The following is a 22,344-nucleotide window of genomic DNA, read 5'->3' on the forward strand; positions in this document are numbered from 1 at the left end:
TCTAATCCCATGTCATTTGTATCCTAACTATTCACTAAGTTCACAAGGGCTTATTCTGCTTTTTCTGAGACATTTCATACTTAACTTTATCTTACCGAATCATTACTCATCACAACATTAAATTTCATATTATCAAACATGTAATAAATTTAAAGCAAATAATATAATAAATGTAATACAAACTTAACAAAATGCGACAGCTAACGACACGCGACGATGATTACTCGACGACTTTTTCCTTCCCGTATTTATCAACAAATTGGTCTATTTCTTTATCTAAATATAATAATTTAATTCAATTAACTACTCTAAACATCTTAAAACACCAAAATTCATGCAATAAAACCTTTTTATAACATTTTACACATTTACCCTAAATTTCACCTTTTATTCAATTTAGTCCCTAGAACCAAAATTCTCACAATTATCATAAATCAACCCAAAACTCTCATGCCAAATTCTATAGGGTCCCTATGCAACCCACTTTTACTATTTTATCACAAAAATGACTTGTTTTTCAATTTTGGCAACTTAGTCCTTAAACTTTAAAATTAACTAAAATCACTTTACAAAAGTCCTATTTAACTATCAAACTTAATAATCTATCACAAAATTCAAGAACAACATAAATTCATCTATTGTAAAATTCTAAACATTTCACGCTTTTACTTAATTAATTCCAAGATTAGTTAGCTTAAGCTACAACGATTTTGAAAACATAAAAATTACTAAAATGAATTGAAAAAAACATACAATGCATTAAATTAAGCTTGTTTGAATACTAAAGGAGTTTGGCAATGGTGGTTTCAATTTCCTCAAAAAATTGAAGAAGATGAAAAATATTTGTATATTAAGTTTATACTTATTAATTTATGTACCATTTTACCCTTTAATACTAAATGAAATTTTAAAACATACCTTACCTAAACCATCCACTATAAGAACTTATTTTCTAATTACTAATTAAAACCTTCCATTCATGTGTTTATATCCATTTAACACATATAACTCAATAATGGCTTACTTTTGCATCTTTTACAATTCAGTCATTTTACTTAATTAACTATCTAAGCATTAAAAGTTTCTAACCAAATTTTAGTATAACACTTTAATAATCTTATAAATAATAAATATATAATAAAATACTAACTCACAAATCAGAACCTTGGTCTCAAACCACCATTTTCAACACTATTAAAAAATGGGCTCTTACGCTTATGCTAACTTATGCATGTATATTGTTTATACCGAAGCATATCGGTAGGAAAATTGATCACACTATGAATCTGAAACCATTAAAAGTATAGTATGAATATGATACGTATGCATCAATATGAATGATTACTAAAGAAAATCTATTATTGTATGAATATTTGATGAGGGCAGTATGTATAATTGGTATGGAATCTGATTTACTGTGTGTCTAGAACGAAAAAATTATATAGAAAAAAATAGAGTACTAATTATCCAATAACAGCAACGAAACTTACGTGATCTAATTTAGTGTGTTGGGACAATTTTTGAAATTTAAGTCTTTAACATAAACAATCTTATGGTGCTGGAAATCTCCTTATAAAAACATTTTGCTTGAAATTACAGTATGGAAGTTCTCCAACAAAATTGTGGCTCGTTTTATAGCAAATACTACTCCCGGATATCAAAAATAACTTCAATATGTTGGAAAATATTGGACATGACAAGTCTGAGTTTCTTTTTCTAAAATGCATCTTTTTAAAAAACATTTTGGGCTTCTCATTCTGAAAATTATCTTGGGATTCCTGAGTTGTCTAAAACCTATCCTGGGTCACGGAAATTTTCACAGGAGAATTCCCCCCCTCTATTTTCAACCCAACCGTAACTCATGAAAAATTTCCAAAAATTGGGATAGTTTTTAGACACCTCGAGAATCTTGGGATGATTTTCAATTTCAACTGGTGCATTGTTTTTTTGTCCTATTCTTTCCCTCCCAGTTGCCGATATAAAGGGGGTTTTGTTCACCCTACTCTATCAACTCTCTCAACCTTCATCCCTAAACCCTAAAAAATATCTTCTAATTTTTTTGGCTAAGTGTTGAAATATTTGGATGAAAAGATTAATTTATGTTTGAGGGAGACAGTGTGATAGTTTTAAGGTTTATCTTAGTTCACGATGAAGCGGTGGCGCTCGGGACCCCCATATTTCATCTGTAGTGTGGGGACTGAACCATCACCTTAGAAGCCCATTGCATTGCAACTTGGCCTCTAGTTCACATGGTTATATGGTCATGGGTTGAAGTATAATTAGGGTTCCTAGTTGGCGGAGGTTATGCGGTCACGTGTTGGTATATAAATTTGGAGCCTAGTTGACGGTAGTATGCGGTCATAAGATGCTTTATAAACCCTATACTTAAGTTTGTGAACATAATTATAACGGAAAACTAATGGTCTTTCTAGTATAATTAGCTTATTCTTTTTCTCCATATCGACCAAAGTAGTATCCTTAACCTCTCTATTTGAAACCTGCGACGGCGTTGAGTGCAAGTGGACTTTCATGGGGATGAGTGACTATTTCGGTGGAGAAAAGCTAAAGGTCTTTTTGGGGTGAAAGTGATTGCTGTGATTAAAAACTCTTTAATAACTACAACTATTGTCAGCTAGACTCAAGTTTTACCTTTCTCCACCGCCACAGTCACTCCCCATTAACAATTCTCTTGCATCCAACTCTTTCATAAGTTTTGGACAATTAGGTCTACGATACTATTGGAAAACCCTTTGTCTTTCCCTATGATTATGGTTTCAAACTTATGTATCGGTTTTATAAAGTATCCTCTTTAGGTATCATAAAACTTGAATTCATGAGCACATAACCACTATCAACTGGGCTTCCTAGTTACACTCCAACTTGTGACTGCAAAATCATTGTCAACTAGGCTTCCTACTTATTCTTCAACCTATGATCATATAAGCACCATGAGCTCTGAGCTTGAGTTGCAATGCGATAGGCTTCTAAGGTAATGATCCCATCTCGACCCGACAGATGAAATGCGTGGGTCTCCGAGCACTATTGCATCATCGTTAACTCAAATATACATTTAAGCTATCACAATGTCTACCTCAAACACAAACGCAGTCGTCTCTTTATCTCCAAATTTCCAACCTTAAACTCTAAAAAAACCTTGAACCCTTAAAAAAAGGTCGAGGAAAGAGAAACTGAAAGCATGTGCAATAGGACACATTTTCATCTAACTTGGTAGGAAAATGCATCCAATAGGATGTGTTTTCAATTAAGTTGGCAGATAAGTGTATCCTACAAGGCGTGCTTGTATCCTCACGCGTTTTCTCTTTTTCTCTTCAAAATTGACGTACTTCTGTAAATTCTTCAAAAACTGGCTCATTTCCCTAATTTTTTAAATTTGATATTTTCTTCAAATTTAGTCAGAAAATTTAGTAGAGACTCAATTCCCTAGAAATCTATTTAGAATTTATTTTCTCAATGCTCACTTCTCTCACATCAATCGATCTATTGTGACTGGATTAAAAATGAAAAAAGATAAAATCAATGCGATGTAAACCGATTTAGCCACATCTACCACTCACTTTCATTTTGATCAAAATCATTACACAATGATTTATCTATTTATTACTTAAATCGATGGGGTAAAATGTTGGAAATTGAAATTGATGTTGGTGAGTGTCTATAAAATGCAACATTGAATCGGGTTAAACTGTTGTTTCGAGAAATGCGTACTAGTTTAGTAATTAATCAAAAATTAGATTGAATTTTTTTTATAATATTTGTATTGTTGGGTAAAAAAAAAAAACACCGTCTCATTACATCATGAGTCATTCAAAATAGGCAGGAGAAAAAAGTGGTTTTGCTTATTACAGGAAAAAATATCTGTAATATTTTTCTGCAAAGTTTGGAAAAGAAAAAAATCATCCAAACAGAAGACGTATTGAAACGCTTCCTATCCACTTTGCGCGTCTGCATTAGATGATGACAGAGGATGCCTCTCATAAACTCGGAGGTTGCCTCATTCTATCATTGCCATCTAAATATTTTTTAACCGCATCTCTCATGTCCTTAAAACCATCCAAATTTCTTTCGAAGAACACCATCAGCTTCTTCAATTCCCTGTCTTTTATGTCATCTTCAAATCCTTTTATGGGGATCGCATTTGCAGGTTGCAAAGTGTAGGATTTAGGGTTATCATCAACAATCACAACTTGTTTGAGGTCTCTCCCGATCTTCGACAAGTCCTTAATAAATCTTCCTTGACCTAATTGCTTGCATGAATCTCTGTATAAACGGTGAGATATCAAGCCCTTGGGGTCTAGAATATCGAGCAGTAATGAGGCGTACGGCTCAAGCCCAGCGGTGAAAACCAACACCTCGTATTTCTTACTGATTGCTTCCAAGAATTCATCCACCCCGGGTCGTTTCAATACGTAGAAGTTCATCCTTAAACCATAAATGCTTGGTTTAATCATGAAATCATATGTTTTCGGAGGTGGGTCTGGACATGAATGAGAACTAGTGTCTCGTCCAAATCGAGAACGATGGTTCTCGTTTTGTATGAAGCTAACGGAGGAAGCAATCGGGTCCCATTTTCTTCTCTCAGTGCAAGAATGTTAGGTAGATCAACATCATCCTTGAATTCAAGTTGAAGTCTAGGGCTCAAATTGGTTTGGCATCCGACAGCCTCTTCTCGATGGAGGATAACAAAGCCTTTTCCTCGGCGTCTTGCACCCTCCAATTTGGAGAAAAACTCAATGAGGCGACAGTGGCATTTTTGAATGGACTTGTTTATGGAAGAAATTACAGAAAAATATTTTCTTTTCAATATAGATGATCTCTTACGTAGATGTTCACTGTTGTGAGGAAGTAATTGGCGGTGGTGCTGGTAATCGTAATTACTACCACGCATGATAGACTTTTTTTGCATCTTCTTTTCCATCTTCAATGTCATTTCTTGGTTTCGGGTATCGATTTGATGGTGATCGCTAACAATTATTGTGCAGAGAATTACCAAGAGAAAAAACATACAAAAAAGGAGTAAATCCCAAAATAAATTAGTGATGTTGGAATGTAAGAGTTGAGATTGGAGGGGGAGGAGACACAAAGGTTTTGAAGCAATGTTCGGTACAACAATGGTCCAGTTAGGTCGGAAGTACAAGCTGGATTTCCAAATCTTTCACCATATTTTCAAAATAAGCTTATTTTTGGGATCCAAATCTTTTCCAACAATCAATATTAAACTAGTCTTAAAGCTTTCAACTGTTTTGTTGGATAAGGTTGTCACCATACTAAAAGTTAAATAATGCATGACAGCAAAGGATTAGTTTTCTATCCCTTAACATAAGAAGTAACTTAACCCAAACATTAAGAGGCTTGAACCTGTAATTATTATTTAAGAAAATAATCTCGCACTTCCTAGTTTTCTGCAATGGGAAATTTCAGATTTCATAGAATATTGAAAGGCACAACGTTGGCTTAACACCATCTAAGTTGTGCTAATTATGGTAGGGTGGCAACAAGCGTGAATAATCTACCCTCTACGTCCCATTTTGGTTAACAATTTCAAAATGTTATGATTTTATTACGAATAACAATTAAAGCCATATTATCAAAATGATCCCCTTCTTTATTCATAATCATCCATCTTCAAATCTTCATTAACATTATCACAACAATCATTCAAATTACCAATGGGAGACATTGAGTACCAACTAGTTTAGCCAGTTATAGACCCTCTCTCTAGGGGTAAGCGTTCAGTCGAATGGAGTGAAAAAATTTCAAGATGCGGAATACTATTTTATCATTCTAACTCGATTTGAATTTTTTTTCAAATCCAGTCAAGTCGAATTGAGTGAAATTGTTCAAGTTAAAATAAAAAATTAAACATGTCAAATTAAAATCTTGTTATAGTATAACTATTTCCATATTGGAGTACATGAATTTGAAACCATATATATTTGAAAACTTTTTCAAAGCAAAAAAATAAAAAATACTTTAGCATGATAAACTTGATTAATTAATTAACTTATTTAGGTCCTCCAAATTATTATTCTAGAAAAATTTTCATTTTTAAATTTCTTTATATACTTTTTGAAATTTTATAATTTTTAAAATATATAAATTTTGATTTTTATAATTATTTTTAATTTTAAACATTATTTTGAATTTTAGAAAATTATTTTGTAATTTTTATTGAGAGAGAGGCCAATTTGCTTATGTTCAGCCTTGATAGGGATCAAAAGGGTATTTACACCAATCTGTTATTCAAATTATAAAATTCAACTCGATTAAAACTCAAAACTCGAATTATTTATTTGATTTGACTCAAATAATTCGAATAACTCGATTCAATTAACTCGAAATTAAAATTACTTTTCGAATATTTCGAATCGAATCGAATTTTGCTTACCCATATCTCTTGGCACTCTCTCAGCATTCAAACTACTTTGGTGCATTGGAAAATTGGGAGATAGGATAGCGAGGCTAAGGTAGTCTTGTTTATAGTTGTGCTACATGCTCAAATTTGAAGATTTGTTGAAAATTTAAAAACAATTTCATGTCCGAGCTTGTCTCTCCTTTGGCCCAAATATTTATTTTATTTTAAAATTAATTACTTATATATTTATAACCATAAATATGAAAATAATAACTCCAAATAACTTAACCATACAATATGACCATGTAACACCCCAAAATTTTTTACTATACACGTGGCACTATTCCGATAACAAAAGTGAAGATTTTAGAAAATTTAAAAAATTATCAAACAAAGAAATTCTTATAAAATAAAGTGATTTTAGATATTAAAATTAATGAAAATAATGTTTGCAGTGAGAAAGTGATGAAAGGACTAAATCACAATTTTCAAAAATTTGAGGACTAAAGCCACTTTGATCAAAATATGAAAAGTGAGTTATTATTGATTTATTGGCACAATAATAATTTGGAATATGAATTGGTATGGTAAAAATCACTTCGAGGATTAAATAAAAAGATTTGGAAATAAAGAGATTAAATTTTCAAATGTTAATAATGATACTAAGCTCAAATATGTGTTGAATTGATAATTTCAATTAATTATTAATAAAATCCATACAAGGTAAAAACTTAAAATGACCATAAAAATTAATGAATAAGTGAAAATAATGAATCACCATCTTTTAGAATCATTAAATGGAAATGGATACGTGTATGATCTACAATCAATGATCACAAATATATAATCTGCTGCAACATTGAAATGGAAATATGATAAAGGCTGTGTGAGTAAAGAATTTCACCATGAGGTGTCTAATGACTTTCTATTATGAATTGATCTAACGTGATTCCTTTTAGGAAATTTCATGATATACGAAATTATGAACGTAATAACCCAAAATTTCTGATTTATTATACACTATTATACCAAGGTATTTGATAGAATTTCGATTTGAGAAATTTATATTTTCGATGAGTTAAATAAATTTTAAATGATTGAGAAGTCTTTAGCAGACAATTTTAATTAATTGGATTGTTATTGGTCTAATCAGATAAAAATATGAGTCTAGGATAAAATTATAATTTTACCATTTGGTTGTATTTTAGACATTTAGAACTTATAAAAATTAAATATTAGAATGTTTATGAAATTTTGGTGGAGTTTTTATTTACATTTTAAATGATAAAAACATTTTTTGTCACATGTTAATAGCCCCTTTAACTTGTTGAACAAACAAATAATATTTTATGTTAAAAAATATGTTAAAAGATGGAAAATTATCATCATCATTCCTTCAAAAAATGGTCGGCCAAAGAGGAGAAAAAAGCTTCTCAAACTCTCTCCATTTTTCTCTCATCTCTACACATTTCTCCCCACATTGTTAGCTATTTTTAAATATTTCCTTGCAAAATCTCTTCACCAAAACCATTATTGAGCTACTCCACTCATCATCGCCATCAGCCAAGAAGTTAGATTTTGAACCCTAGAGAGAGAGCGCTTAATAGGAGTGAGAAAGGGGTTGTTTAATGTATGGGTTTTGAAGCTCCCATGCCATTCTTGCATAATTTCATGTTTATTGTAAGGTATGATGTTATTGAGCCATATTAATGGTTATTTTGAAACTTTGTGTGGTAAAATATATGGAAAATCTCTTAAAATATTTATCTTGAATTTATATTAATTTTTAATTGACTTTTTCTTATTAAATTGAATATGTTAATTTATATTATTGTTCAAATGTTCATAAAAATGTGGGTTCAAACATGTTTGTAAAAGTTCGGACATAGCAATAGGAGACTTTTGTTACTAGTACTCTGGTACTTTTGTTATTAGTACTTTAGTACTTATGTTACTGGCACTTCAGTGCAATACTACTTTGGTCTTCAGGCACTAGCACTACGATGCTTCTATTATTCGATGTGTTGGATGGATAGTCCTTAGTATCACCTCTATATTTTCTAGGCATGCTAAGGGATGAACTTATCTGGATTTTGATTCTACTAAACCAAAGTATGGATTATTAAAGATTCTAAAATCGAACTGATTCTATTTTTGTATGAGTAAATTCTTTGGACTATCTGATGTTATTATATATATTCTCTTTATCAAACTAGACAATTCTCTATTTTCTTAATCGTTAAGAAGTTGCCAGTAACATTGGTTGTATATGATTTAAAAAATCTTGTTACAAATTCTAAACCACAATTTTAAAGGTAAGTATATTAATTAATTTCATATTATTTTACTAAGCTTTATTAATAAAATATTATGTATAATATTTGTAGTTAAGATAGGTTTGGGGAGAAGATGTCAGCATATGGAACCATGAGATTAAATGCACTAAGGCTAAAGTTGATCGAAGATGATAAGTGATAGTCAATACTCAAAGATTCAAACTTTGTAAGTTGGACACATTAAGAATTCCAGCTAAACACTTCTCAAATTTCGATCATATGTTAAGCTCTAAGACTTTGCTTTGGGTGCACTTTATGTTGTTAAAAAAGGATTTGAAGCTCTATACAAATATTAAAATAAAAAAGAGTTTTGTGTGTTTTGATAATTCTGATGTATTTTCGTATTTGGACTGTGTATCTTAAAATAAAAAGCTTTCAATCATCCTTCTTGACCTGTCCCAATTGGAGTCGTTATCTTAGACAAAATAGGTCATCAAGTGACATGAAAAGATTTCAAAATATAAGATAAAAAAAATATGGCAAATAAGTGTGCTTAGCAATTATTATTGTGAACGTGCTATGCACTGTCATTATTCTCATCCTAAACCTTTATAAATAGCCTTTCTTTTTCAAAGATAAGAGATATCTTAAAGTAGAAATCAAAATCAATTTCTTTTTATTGTTTGTTTGGTGTTCTTCATTTTATTTTCTTCACTATCCTTACAAAAATATTAAGTTCTTTATAGTTAATATGTCTTTTCATTTAAGTTTGAGTTTTTAAGTTTTTATGTTCTACATTTTTATGCTTAGGTGAAAGGGTGAAACTCTTAACAAATGCAAAGGTAAATTTTATACACTTCATTTGAGCTAAAATGAATTATCATATAATCATACTTGTAAAATAGGAGTATTTTATTATAAAAATGGATGACACAATAAATGTTTGGATAACTAACCTTGACTTTTGTAGACATTAAAATTGGCATAATAAATATTTGAACATTTTATAAATTTTAAAGTTATCAAGGGATTATAATGTCATATGTTATATATTTGGACTTAACTTAAATAATTAACTTTCATATGGCACCATCCTTTGTTATGAATTCATATTTAGCACTTTTTGATAGACATAACTTTGCTTATGCACTCATATGCTTAATTATTATACTTAAATTGTTGGACTAATTTATTGGAATCTCCATTACATGATAATTCTAATTGAGTATTAAAATTTAAACTTAGTATGACACCAAGAGTGGATCCTTTAACCCAAGCATTATTCCAGGAATAGTTAAAGATCAAATTAACATAAGAGTTTTCGTAAGCCCGTGTGAGACCAAAAATTGATTGTATATAAAATAATATGCATGTTTTGCTTGCATTTAAATCTATAATGACATAAATTGAGCATATGTTCAATTGTTGTTGCTCCAACAATGAGTAGAACACTCAGTAACTCAAACCGAACGATTGAGTCGAGTAAGGGGTGTTACATGTGTTGTCAAGTAAATTGGTTGATAGGCAATATTGATTGAAATATTAGGGGATTGAAAAATGCTTTTATTTTCCATGTATTTGTTTTCTTTTTATGTTTTGTGTTTCTATTTGCCTTGTTGAAAACTATGTTTAATCATGACTAACAATGGCTATAGGTGGACGAGTGACCAATTCAGATATGATGATTGGTCAAGTTTGGCCAATGGAGATTCGACAGCCAATAGGAGTTAACTAGCTCATAAATAAGTCAACACCAACCCCACCTAGTTAGCCAACCAAAATGTGAACTAGAAGACTTGAGGTTTGACAGATTTTGTGCAAAATGATAGATAGGTTGTAGGTGTAAAATATTTGAATCGACTGCCATTCATTTGTGTAATTGTGAAACATGATAGAAATCAAAATCATTTTCCTTTTATTTTTTGTTTTGTGTTCTTCATTTTATTTTCTTCACTATCCTTTCAAAAATATTAAGTTCTTTATAGTTAATATGTCTTTTCATTTAAATTTGGCTTTTTAAGTTTATTATGTTCTTGTAAGTTTTTATCTTTGAGATGAAAGGGTGAAACTCTTAACAAATACGAAGGTAAATTTATACACTTCATTTGAGCTAAAATGAATTATCACCACTTGTTATAAGCATACTTGTACAATAGGAGTCTTGATTTATTATAAACAATAAATGACACAATGAATGTTTGGATAATTAGCCTTGACTTTTTGTAGACATTAAAATTGACATAATAAATATTTGAACATTTTATAAATTTTGAAATTATCCAGGATTATAATGTCATATGTTATATTTTTGGACTGAACTTAAACAATTAACTTTCACATGGCACCATCCTTTGTTATGAATTCATATTTGGCACTTTTTTTATGGACATATCATTGTTTATACACCTATATGCTTAATTATTGGACTTAAATCGTTGGGCTATTTGATTGGAATCTCCATTACGTGACAATTCTAATTGAGTATTGAAATTTAAACATAGTATAGCACCAAGAGTGGACCCTCTAAGCTCAACATTATTCTAGGAATAGTTAAAGATCGGGTTGACATACAAATTTTTGTAAGGTCGTGTAAGACCCGAAATTGATTTTATATCATAACATATGCATGTTTTTCTTGTAATTAAATGTATAAAAACATAAATTGAGCATATATTCAATCGTTGTTGCTTCGACAATGAGTGCAACATTCAATAACTTTGACCTGGTGATCGGGTTGGGCAAGGGGTGTTACATGTGTTTTCAAGTCAATTGGTTACTAGGAAATATTGATTGAAATATTAGAGGATTCAAAAATGTTTTTATTTTCCTTGTATTATGTTTTCTTTTTATGTTTTGTCTTATGTTGCCTTGTTGAAAACTATGTTTAATCATGACTAACAAAGGTTATAGGTGCACGAGTGACCAATTCAAATATGACAATTGGTCAAGTTTGGCCAACGGAGATTCAAAAGCTAGTAGGAGCTAACTAGCTCATACACGAGTCAGTGCCAACCCCACCTAGTCACCAACCAAAATGCAAACTAGAAGAGTTGAGGTGCGAATGTGAAATATTCAAGGATGAGATAAGGCATTGTTTTTCTAGCCCAGAGCCAAAATGACTTACCTGTATGCTTTGCATCCTTGATTTCCAATGTTTGGGCCTATATTATCCTTTCTTGATAAACATATGTTTTTGAAACATTGAACTTAAAATTAGTTTTTAACTCAATCCTTTCATGTCCTTTTTTTTTTGCACTATGAAATGGACTTCGGGTCATGGATATTAAAGGTTAGGTAGAAACAATATAAAAAGTGAGGAATTATTTCAATATGGTAGGTATAAATTCTTGCTAAAATGAGCTTAAATGAAAATTTTGTGAGTGAACAAAAGTAATGTAAAGGCAAAAAAAACATAGTGAGTGAAAGATGAGATTTCTTGGAATGTGCTCAAAAGACGAAATATATTCAAGCTTAAAAAGTCCTTTTACTTTTATAATGCACATAAAATTTCTAGGTTTTGTACCTACTAATATTGAATCGTATCCTCCGTAATTTGGAGATAAAAGGGATATGAGAGAAGGAAAGATAAGAAGGTGAGAACAATGGTAAAATTGGGGAAGAAAAGGGCACAATGTCATGTGATTTATAGTTTCTAGTGCTTGAACCATTTTTAGCTATCCTTTACTTTGAATTCAAACCATCCTAAGCCTCAGTATGTTACAAGCCTAAAAGCCTGTGGGACCTAAACATTTCTTTTACCTAATCTTCTTAGGTTGTTTATAATTATATTAATGAATGTTTTTTATTCACATTTTGTGTTTACTCTGTATCAATATACTTTATTTTTTTCTACTATGTATCTATATACTTTAATTGCCTCTAGGATTGTTAGCTCTTTAACTTAGTGAACTAGGTAGATTTAATTTTGAAGAACTTAAGTTTTATGTTAGATATGTCTATGCATAGTCAATATTCAATTTCCATGCATCTTGTTGTCAATATATTTCAAGAGACATCTTTTATGTCTTTGTTGTGTTTGTTTAAGGACAAGCAAATGCTTAAGTGTAGGGGGTTTGATCAGGCATATTTATGTACGTCAAATTAAGCTCTTTAAACACTTAAAGAGTTTATTCTTGAGTATTTTTTATTGTTTTTATTACTTTTTTGCAATTATTAGCTTTTATGTTTAATATTAGTTTTTATTACATTTTTATGCTTTTTGGAATAAAATGACAAGTTTATGCCATTAGGAACCTAAACTTTGAGCTTAGCTTGTTTCAGGCAGTTGGTTGTATGCAAAAATGAGAAGAAGAGCCTCAAATAGAACCAAGGTCGTGACACCGATGTCTTTCTATCAATCAAGGAGTGGACTTCACCAAATTGCACAATCGAGAGAACTTTCTCCAATGTTGTGACACCAAGGAGTTGATGTTGTGACACCAGCACTCATGGTCACCACATTGAGGCATTGTTGTTGCAACACCGACGACAACCTTTACAGATGAAGAAGTCAAGTCATTTGGGTACAAAGTTGTGACACAAAAGGCCGTTGTCGCGACACTGACAAACCAATAGAGCAAAATGCATAATCTATTGAGGATATCAAGAACTTGACACTTGATGAGGCAAATTGCTTAGGGATAATTTGCATTCCAACAAGCTTCAAATCAGATTTTTATTGAGGGCATACTTGTGTTTTTTTGGTTATTTTATCAAAGACTACAAATATCACTTTATGAGTCTTTTTTAAGGGTTGTAGATTAGTGGTTCGTGACAGAATATGCAAGTATACACAGTCGTTACTAAGTAATAAGTGAGTAAATAAAGCATCGTCTCCAGAAGGACTATGTTGATAATTAGTAATTGTAAAATTAGTAATTCACAAATTTAACAACTAATATGCAAATGTGATAAAATAAAATGCAATGAATGTTTAGCAATAATTCACAAGATTTAACAACAGTAACATGAATAAGCTAGAACAATTAGAACTCTTAATTTAATTCATTCATTGTCATGTTTAACAATATTCGGAAAATTCTATGGTAACTCAATCAGTTATGAACTTGGAATCTAAATCATAGATCTTTTGAGATCTTATATTTGTCACTTAGAAAAATATGCATATTTCTATGTCACCGTTTAACTAAGGATTCCTTATAATTCATGTAAAGTAACAAGGATGGGTCAGATTGGAAACAATTTAATTACATAAACCTAAAGTCATGCAGGGTAATAATATTCTGTTAGAATCATTACGAACCTTTAATGTATTCTTGATTGGATATAAATTAAGCATGCATCTTCCAATTGTTACGTCCTTTAATCACCATCTGGGTCGAATTAAGAAATTAATTCTAATGCAGTTGAACATATTTTAATGCATGAACAACATGAATGATTTGAATTGGAAGCATAAAAAATTGAGGCACGAAAAAATATAACCATGAATTGAATAAATCAAATCAAGCCATTGCAATCATCCTAGTTAAAAAATATTTTAAGTCGTTATTATTAATGAAAGAGCAATTAAATAATTTTCAATCATGTTTATAAACTAAGAACAATTAAAAAAGAAAGGAAGAAGAAATTTTGAGATGAATTGGGTGATTTCTTGTGAACTATCCGTGGTGGGTTCCTTCCATTTTTATCATTGCTCCAATGCAAATTAATCCTCAAGGTGGCTAGTCAAGAGAGCTTTTCTCTCAAGAACTAATTTCTAGGGAACTCTCAAAGAGAAGATGGGAAAAATGAAAGGAAATGGAAGGCTAGGTGTGGGAGAGAAGAGAATGAATGAATGATTGAATGAATTATGAGATTATGGGATGAGGGATGAGTTGAGAGGTGAATAAGGGTGGTATTTATACATGAGGAAGTGCTTTAGAGTTTGCTATAAATAGCATGAGCATCCCTTAGAAATCTCTCATGCATGGCTGGCTATATCTCGTGGAGAGTGGGCATGATTTTTTCGTGATTCAAGTTGGATTCTTACTTGATTTCTAGCATGGGTTGGACAGCAACTATAGGGTTTGACTAGGGCTTGTTTGTGAATTTTTACACATGTAAGGACCCTCAAATAATTATTTCAAAGTTAATTGGGCTACTCTATCAAGTCATTGCCCAATTTGGGCTTCTTTCCCCCTTAATGGACGGTTTGGGCTCCAATGTAGAAGGCAAACTTGTTCTTGCTTTAATTATACCAACATTCTCAATATTTACTAAAAACACATAATTAGCTATCAAAATACTTGGGATTTGTATAAATTCTAAGAAAAAAGGTACGTTAAAATCTATATAATTTAGAGTTATCATAGCCCCAAACTTAAGCCATTGCTCGTCTCGAGTAATGTTTCAAGAAAATCAATAATTTCAACACGGTAATCTTACACAATAATTAAGAAGAATCAATTCTTCATATAATCATGCATTAAAAAATTTATGCCTACAAACGCTTCTTACTAACAATTTGCTATGTAAATATAATTTCAAACGTTAAAAATCTATATAATTTAGAGTTATCATAGCCCCAAACTTAAGCCATTGCTCGTCTCGAGTAATGTTTCAAGAAAATCAATAATTTCAACACGGTAATCTTACACAATAATTAAGAAGAATCAATTCTTCATATAATCATGCATTAAAAATTTATGCCTACAAACGCTTCTTACTAACAATTTGCTATGTAAATATAATTTCAAACGTTAAAATCTATATAATTTAGAGTTATCATAGCCCCAAACTTAAGCCATTGCTCGTCTCGAGTAATGTTTCAAGAAAATCAATAATTTCAACACGGTAATCTTACACAATAATTAAGAAGAATCAATTCTTCATATAATCATGCATTAAAAATTTATGCCTACAAACGCTTCTTACTAACAATTTGCTATGTAAATATAATTTCAAAATTTTATATCAAGTAAAAGAAAATGTTAGTAATAATCATCATTCGCATGCTTTTCTGAGCCATATGTAAATCTTACCATTAAATTATTTTTCCTTATTTTAATTAAGCAAGACAATGCTAAGGTTTAATAATGGTTTTCATATGTTCAACATAGTAATTTCTCTCCACTAATGTAGTCAGCATAATTATCAAAACTAATAGGTCTTTCACTAGGTTGTATGGGGTTAGGCTCAAGGTAGGGATAAAAAGAAGTGATTTTTGGGCTAACTAACCTTAAACTTGCTTTGGATCTTTGTAGCATAATCTTCCTTACTAATTGGGTTAACACCCTTAAACTTAATTTTGAACTCATGCTTTTGAACACTTTGATCATAACACTTGATCATACATCAACATTTGATCATGCTTTTTTTTTTTTGAAACATGTACCTCCTTCTAACTTCTTCCCCAAATTTATTCACCAAAGCAGGTAAAGATTGGTGTAAAGATAGGGTAAAATTTATGAAGGGATGATAAGATGGCTTATAATGTAGGTAAATCAAATAACAAAGGACATATAGCTCAAAATAAGATTTCAAGGGTTAATTAGAAATATGGTAGGTTTGAAAGGCTTAGAAGATCCAAAAAAAATGTGCCTATATTTTTTTTGATTCTTATGCCTACTGAGATTGTTCCTCAAGAAAGTTACTAAGACAATTCTAAAGACTTAAACCTTCATGCATGCCTAATTCTAAGGAAAAATAAATTTTCATGGCTAAACTACATAAGACATAGAAAACACAACCATATCATGATTAAGATAACATAATTTCAAAAAAAAAAAACTTGAATAGAATTAGAAATTATACTTTCATTCAAGCTAATTTATTAACAAAAATTTTCTCTGAACATTAATTTATTTCAACATATTTATGTGTGGAAATTGAAAATTTTAAAAATCATGCAAGATGACCCATACCCCTTTAAAAAGAATCCCTTTAAAAAGAAGCAATGTCCTTATTGCAAAATTACAAAGTAGTGGATGGGAACTGTACACCAGGTAGGATTTCAAGAAAGAGAGATGAGTCATGAATACTGTTTAAGTACCAAGTCTTTCTTTGAAAAATCCAATCCTAGACATGTACATTCGGATTATCACACTACTTTGCTCTTTACTAGAGATCAAAAATAATGGAAAGGCATCAACCTAATTTATTCATAATTTGTAATTGATTCAATTTTCTTGTGCGAAAGCAAAATACTACTGAAGTAAATATAAAAATATCTTAAAAGAAAGACGAAGAAAAAGAAATTCCCCCTTTTTATTAATTTGTATCATCCCCTTTTGTCTTGTTCTTTCGTCCTCGCATTCTCGTTTGAATTCCCGAACTCTTCTTTCCATGAATCTTGCTCCTATAAATCGAAGATATTATCTGGAAGCATAGGAAATAAAGTAGACAAATTATTAGAGAAATTCTAAACAACATTCCTTATGGATTCATCTCTAATTTTTGCATATTTGCAATAAGTCTGTTGTTGGTTATGCATAAATTTCCACATATCCATCTTAGTTAAAAATCCAACCTATCATTAATGTTTGAAGGAGTAGTCATCGAAACGATCAACTCAGGATTAGCATTTGCCCCAACTAGTTCAGCAACATTCGATTCCATTCTTGGTTCAGGGTTGTTTGGTTCTCCTTTGGATTCTAAGTCAGCATCAAGTTCAGAATTGTTCGATGACTTTTCAAGTTTTGCTTCATCTGGTTCAATCTGATTCAGTTGTTCAACATACTGTACTAACATTTCAAGGTTGTGTTTTGTTATGTAGCCTTGAACATATCGACTTTTCAGGTTTGCTTTTGATTAAACTTGTGCTCGCAAACAAAGTGAAGTAATCAATGATGGAAAGTAAACCCTTCCTCCCTTTTTCCTAGCACAATATTGGATTTCATTGAGAATAATTTTCCCCACATTGATGGACTTTCTGTCATAATTGCATACAAAAAAAAGCATGCGTTCCATCAACATGGTGGAACTATGTGAGATAGGCATGAAGCTATATCGTACAAAGTAGAACCATACCTTAGCCACTTGTTTTAATTACTTCCTTTAATAAGAGTGAATGACATATGTTCTTATTATCCATTGGGATCCCAGATTTGCAACAACATTATGTACTTGTTGAAGAAAATCCCGATTGATATTTTTCATCATGTTAGAGTATTCAACTTCTAACACGTCAGACAGATTAAACAAGTCGTTAATGGATTTAGATGTAAGAGGTACCCTCTTTTTACGAACAAGAACACCAGCGGCATGTGGCATGGTTAAATTGGCATAGAACTCTTGTACTAATTCCTCTTCAGGCGGTGGTTGTGCATCACAAAATTAATTCCAATTTAAATCATCTCCTATTTTTCGAATCGATACTAGCAAAATTATAGTATCAGTGCTTTATAAGTTGAAGCCTTTTTTTAGAAACATAGGTTGACTCTTTGCTTCCTCATCTTCAATCAGAATTGGGTTTTCAACAGAAGTTTTCGAAGATCGAGTTCTTTTACATGTCATGGAAAATGGGCAAGGGGTGATGATGGTGTGGCAGCGATGGAGTTGTGGGGACAAAAGGAAACGTTGGGCGCGGATGATACACCAAAGGAGAACTGTGGCGACAAAGAAAAAAATTAGAGGGATTTTAGGCTTTTGATGTCGCCAGCTAAGAGAAGAAAAAGAGGAGGCTAGGGTTAAGGCTAATTTCTTAAGCGGTGTGAGAAATATAATGGAGGTGAGAGGGTTTTATAGAAGTAAATTAAAGTAAATTAATAGAAAAAATTGCTATGGAAAGCCTTGGACTGCAAGGCATTCCAAGAAAGGGAGAGGTGACAATTTTAGGGTTTTAGGGAGAGCTTAGGCTGAAAAAGTTCGGTATTTTTCTCCTCATCACTATTTTGCGCCTCGAGCTAAAATTGTAAAATTTTATTATTTGCACTGAAATAAAACTAAACAGAAAAAAACATATTTGAACTTGGGCCAATCTTGACCCTCTTGTTAAGCATAGAATTAAAAATAAAAATAAAATTGAAAATAAAAATTCCATTTAGGCTACTTTAAAAATTTTCTCGAAAAATTACATTAAATTAAGTTCCCAAGAAAGGTTAGAGGGGTCACGAATGGTCTTGCTTAACTTCAAATCTCCTTACATAGAATTAATTTAATGTACTAATTCAAAATTTTTTTTCTAATTATGACATTTATTCAAATTAATTAAATAAAATCAATGGTCTATTAAATTGAGTAAGGTATTAATTCGCTCAACTTCATCATCCCAGTAGTGTTTAAGACGTTTACCATTAACTTTAAATGTACCTCCTTTTTTATTTTAAAATTCCACCATTGACTACCTCCAGATGAACCAACGACCAAAGTAAGAATCCTGCACAAAAGAAATGAAATAAGCAGTGTCTGCCAGTATACGGGTCAAGTTGTATTATAGTTACAACAAAGTAGGCAAGTACTCCGAGGATCGTACTCAAGGGAGGCTAGCACCAAATTAATCATAACCTAAACACAACTAGATCTAATTAGTATTTTAAATAAATCATATTATGAATAAACATAAAAAGAGAATTTTGGGGTTTCTATAATAATAAAGAGAATAGCATAAATAAATAGACTTTTGGGAAATTAATATGTAAACTTTATCAAATCTAACTATGGGTGATTAGCTCGCTTTGGTGGTCATAACTAATTTCTATTTTGGGTTCCTATTCAATCTACTATTCATTAACCTTGTAGGATCTCTCAATTTTCCACTAAACTAATGAGTCGAAAAGAACTATTAATCTCTCGACCTCACAGTTCAGACCGATTTGGGGCGAATGTGTTCACGGATAGGCCATACCAATTTTTGGTTGATTCTCACCAAAATGACTTTCGAGTTTCGTCAAGCCTAGGGTTTAAGTTCTTCCTGTCCCAAATAGTTAATCCGCTAAGGAAATCCTACATAGAAATCAGTTAATCACACCTCTACTCGCTACTCACCCATAAAAGAATTAGTTCCTCATGGATTTCTTGAACACAATAAACTTGATGCTAAACATAAACATACATAATGAATTAAAGAGAAAATGTTTAAGAGAATCCTGAATTATATTAAGTGAAATGCAGAATCCACAAAGACATGATTGAGTGTACAAATTAGATCTCCCAACTAACGCAAATAGAAAAACTAGGAATAACCTAAAGCTTAAGAAAATGGAAAAATTGAAAACTAAAATTACTAAGAAAATTCTCAAGTATGAAACTATGTATAACAAGAACTAAATAAGCCTATTTATAGATTAAGGGTTCTCGTCGTCCTGAACTATAGGTCAGCTGACGCTCTTAGGTTAAATATTTTATTGTGTAGATCAAAATACCCTTGGATCGTAAATATCTCCGGTACAAGACGATGTCATGACACTCTAGTGCCTATGTCGCGACATCAAAGGTAGTATGCTCAGGTTCAAAGTTACTTTAGGGATGTGTCACGACACCGAAGGCAGTCTCAAAATTCATGTATTCTACTCCCTATGTTGTGATATCTAACTTCTTGTGTTGCAACACAACAACCAGTATTGAGTTTGTGCGCCCTCTGAATGTCTCCTACACACTCATTAAGTATATTAGGTCACCCTTAGGCCTCATTTGGCCACTAAGGATAATAAAAGACTCATAATACACTTTTTTATGGAATTTAGACTAAACTATGAAAACTTAATTAAAACATAATGAAAATGCTCGTACTGAAGCTCCTTAAGTGCGGAAACTAGTTTAATCTGCTACACCAAATTATGATAGATCAAACACTCCATAGGGATAGACTTTATGAATGATGAATGATCTAGTCCATCGATATTTGAGCTTCCATTGGAATTAGCTCAATCTTGAATTGAACAACAAGACCCTTTGACGTTCTTTGAATTCTTAAGGTTGTGTACATTTGGCATGCCATCTCTTATTCTTTTCTTTATACATCTTGGCATTGTCGTTTGAAAATAACATCAATTCCTCCAACTCATCGAGTTATAACATTTTATTTTCACTAGCTTGCTTGCGGTTTAGATTTAATTATTTTAAGGCCCAATGAGCTTTATTCTCTAATTCAAGCAGCAAATGGTAGGCTTTCCCGAATACTAACTGATAAGGAGTCATTCCTAGGGATTTTTTGAAAGCTATCCAATAGGACCAAAGAGTGTCATCAAGCTTTCTTGATCAATCTTTTCTATTCGGTTGAACCACTTTATTAAGAATTCGTTTGATCTCATGGTTTGCAAGCTCAACCTGCCTATTTGTCTATTGATGATAGGCAATCGCAACTTTCTGTCTCACAGCATGCTTGTCAAGCAACCACTTAAGCCTCTTATGTAATAAGTGAGATCTTCCATTGCTTATCATAGCTCTAGGAGTCCTAAACCTTGTAGCTATATGCTTATGTAGGAATTGCATGAATATTTTAGCATCATTTGTTGGGTATGCCTCAACTTCCTCCTACTTGGATGCATAGTCAACAGCCACTAGGATGTACTTGTTACCATATGAAAAAGGAAGCAAGCCTAAAAAATCAAAACCTCAAACGTTAAATAATTCTACCTCTAAAATGTTTGTCAAAGGCATCTTGTTCCTCCTTGATATTTTTCAAGTCCTCTGGCATCAATTGCAATTCTTCACATATGCATATGCATCCTTCCTATGTTGCAACATCAAATTTCCCATGTTGCAACACAACAACCAGTACTGAGTTTTTACGCCCTCTAATGGTCTCCTGCACACTCACTAAGTATATTAGCTTACCCTTAGGCCTCATTAGGCCCTTAAGGTCAATAAAAGACTCATAATACAATTTGTATTGAATTTAGACTAAACTATGAAAACTTAATTAAAATATAATGAAAATGCTCATATTCAAGCTTCTCAAGTGCGAAAACTAGTTTAATATGCTACACCGAATTACGGCAAATCAAACTCCCCCACACTTAAGTCATTGCTTGTCTTCGAGTAAGGCAAACAAAAACCGCAAATTAAAAGACAAACCTTGAGCAAGTATAGTACAAATGTTGGCTAGTGAGTACGTAACTAAGCATTTCATATTTACACGTAATCTTAACATGTTATATAGTTGACTTACTACTTTTGTTATCCAACACCTAAGTTCAATATATTACAAGGCATACAAACATTAATGTTTTAAAATATATGGATCCATCAATAAATTGTAAAGGTAATTTGAATATCCTAGCAATATACAAACGGTAGTAAATGCAATTATTTAATATGATGTCAATTCATGAACATGTCTAGCTAGGTCTCATAAGGCCTATTGTCATCCCTAGGTATCTCAATATTCACGACTTCAATCAACCAAACAATCACAAATTCAACAATCTATCATACATACTAGCATGTTTGTTTCCCTGTATTCTCTATATCATCTGGTACATTCAATTGATGAATGCCTATTTACAGTGTAAGATATAAAACTTAGTAGTCTAATAATAAAAAATTTACTCAAAGAACAAGAATTTGTAATTACTCAAACTTGAATATACTAGGATATGTCATTATTGGGATTATTGAACTTCTCAAACAACAATTTCCCACACTCTTGTTGCAATTTCCACACTTCTTTATAGTTTCTCATTATCGTGTCAAACCCTATTCTTGGATAAATGTATAGGGCTACAACTGTTGTAAATATTTGCTTATGTTATTTCCTAAAATTGAACAGATGTATTCAAGATGTTATAAAATAATTTGTAATTACTCAAACCT

At 31.6% G+C, this 22,344-nt stretch overlaps 1 pseudogene; it reads right to left on the reverse strand.

Moving 5' to 3' along the window:
* Positions 1-3,992: 3,992 nt before the first annotated feature.
* LOC105772361 (uncharacterized protein C2F7.02c-like) lies at positions 3,993-4,948 on the reverse strand (annotated as a pseudogene).
* Between the last annotated feature and the right edge of the window lie 17,396 nt (positions 4,949-22,344).

This window comes from Gossypium raimondii, chromosome 6, assembly GCF_025698545.1.
Source record: "Gossypium raimondii isolate GPD5lz chromosome 6, ASM2569854v1, whole genome shotgun sequence".
Taxonomy (NCBI): domain Eukaryota; kingdom Viridiplantae; phylum Streptophyta; class Magnoliopsida; order Malvales; family Malvaceae; genus Gossypium; species Gossypium raimondii.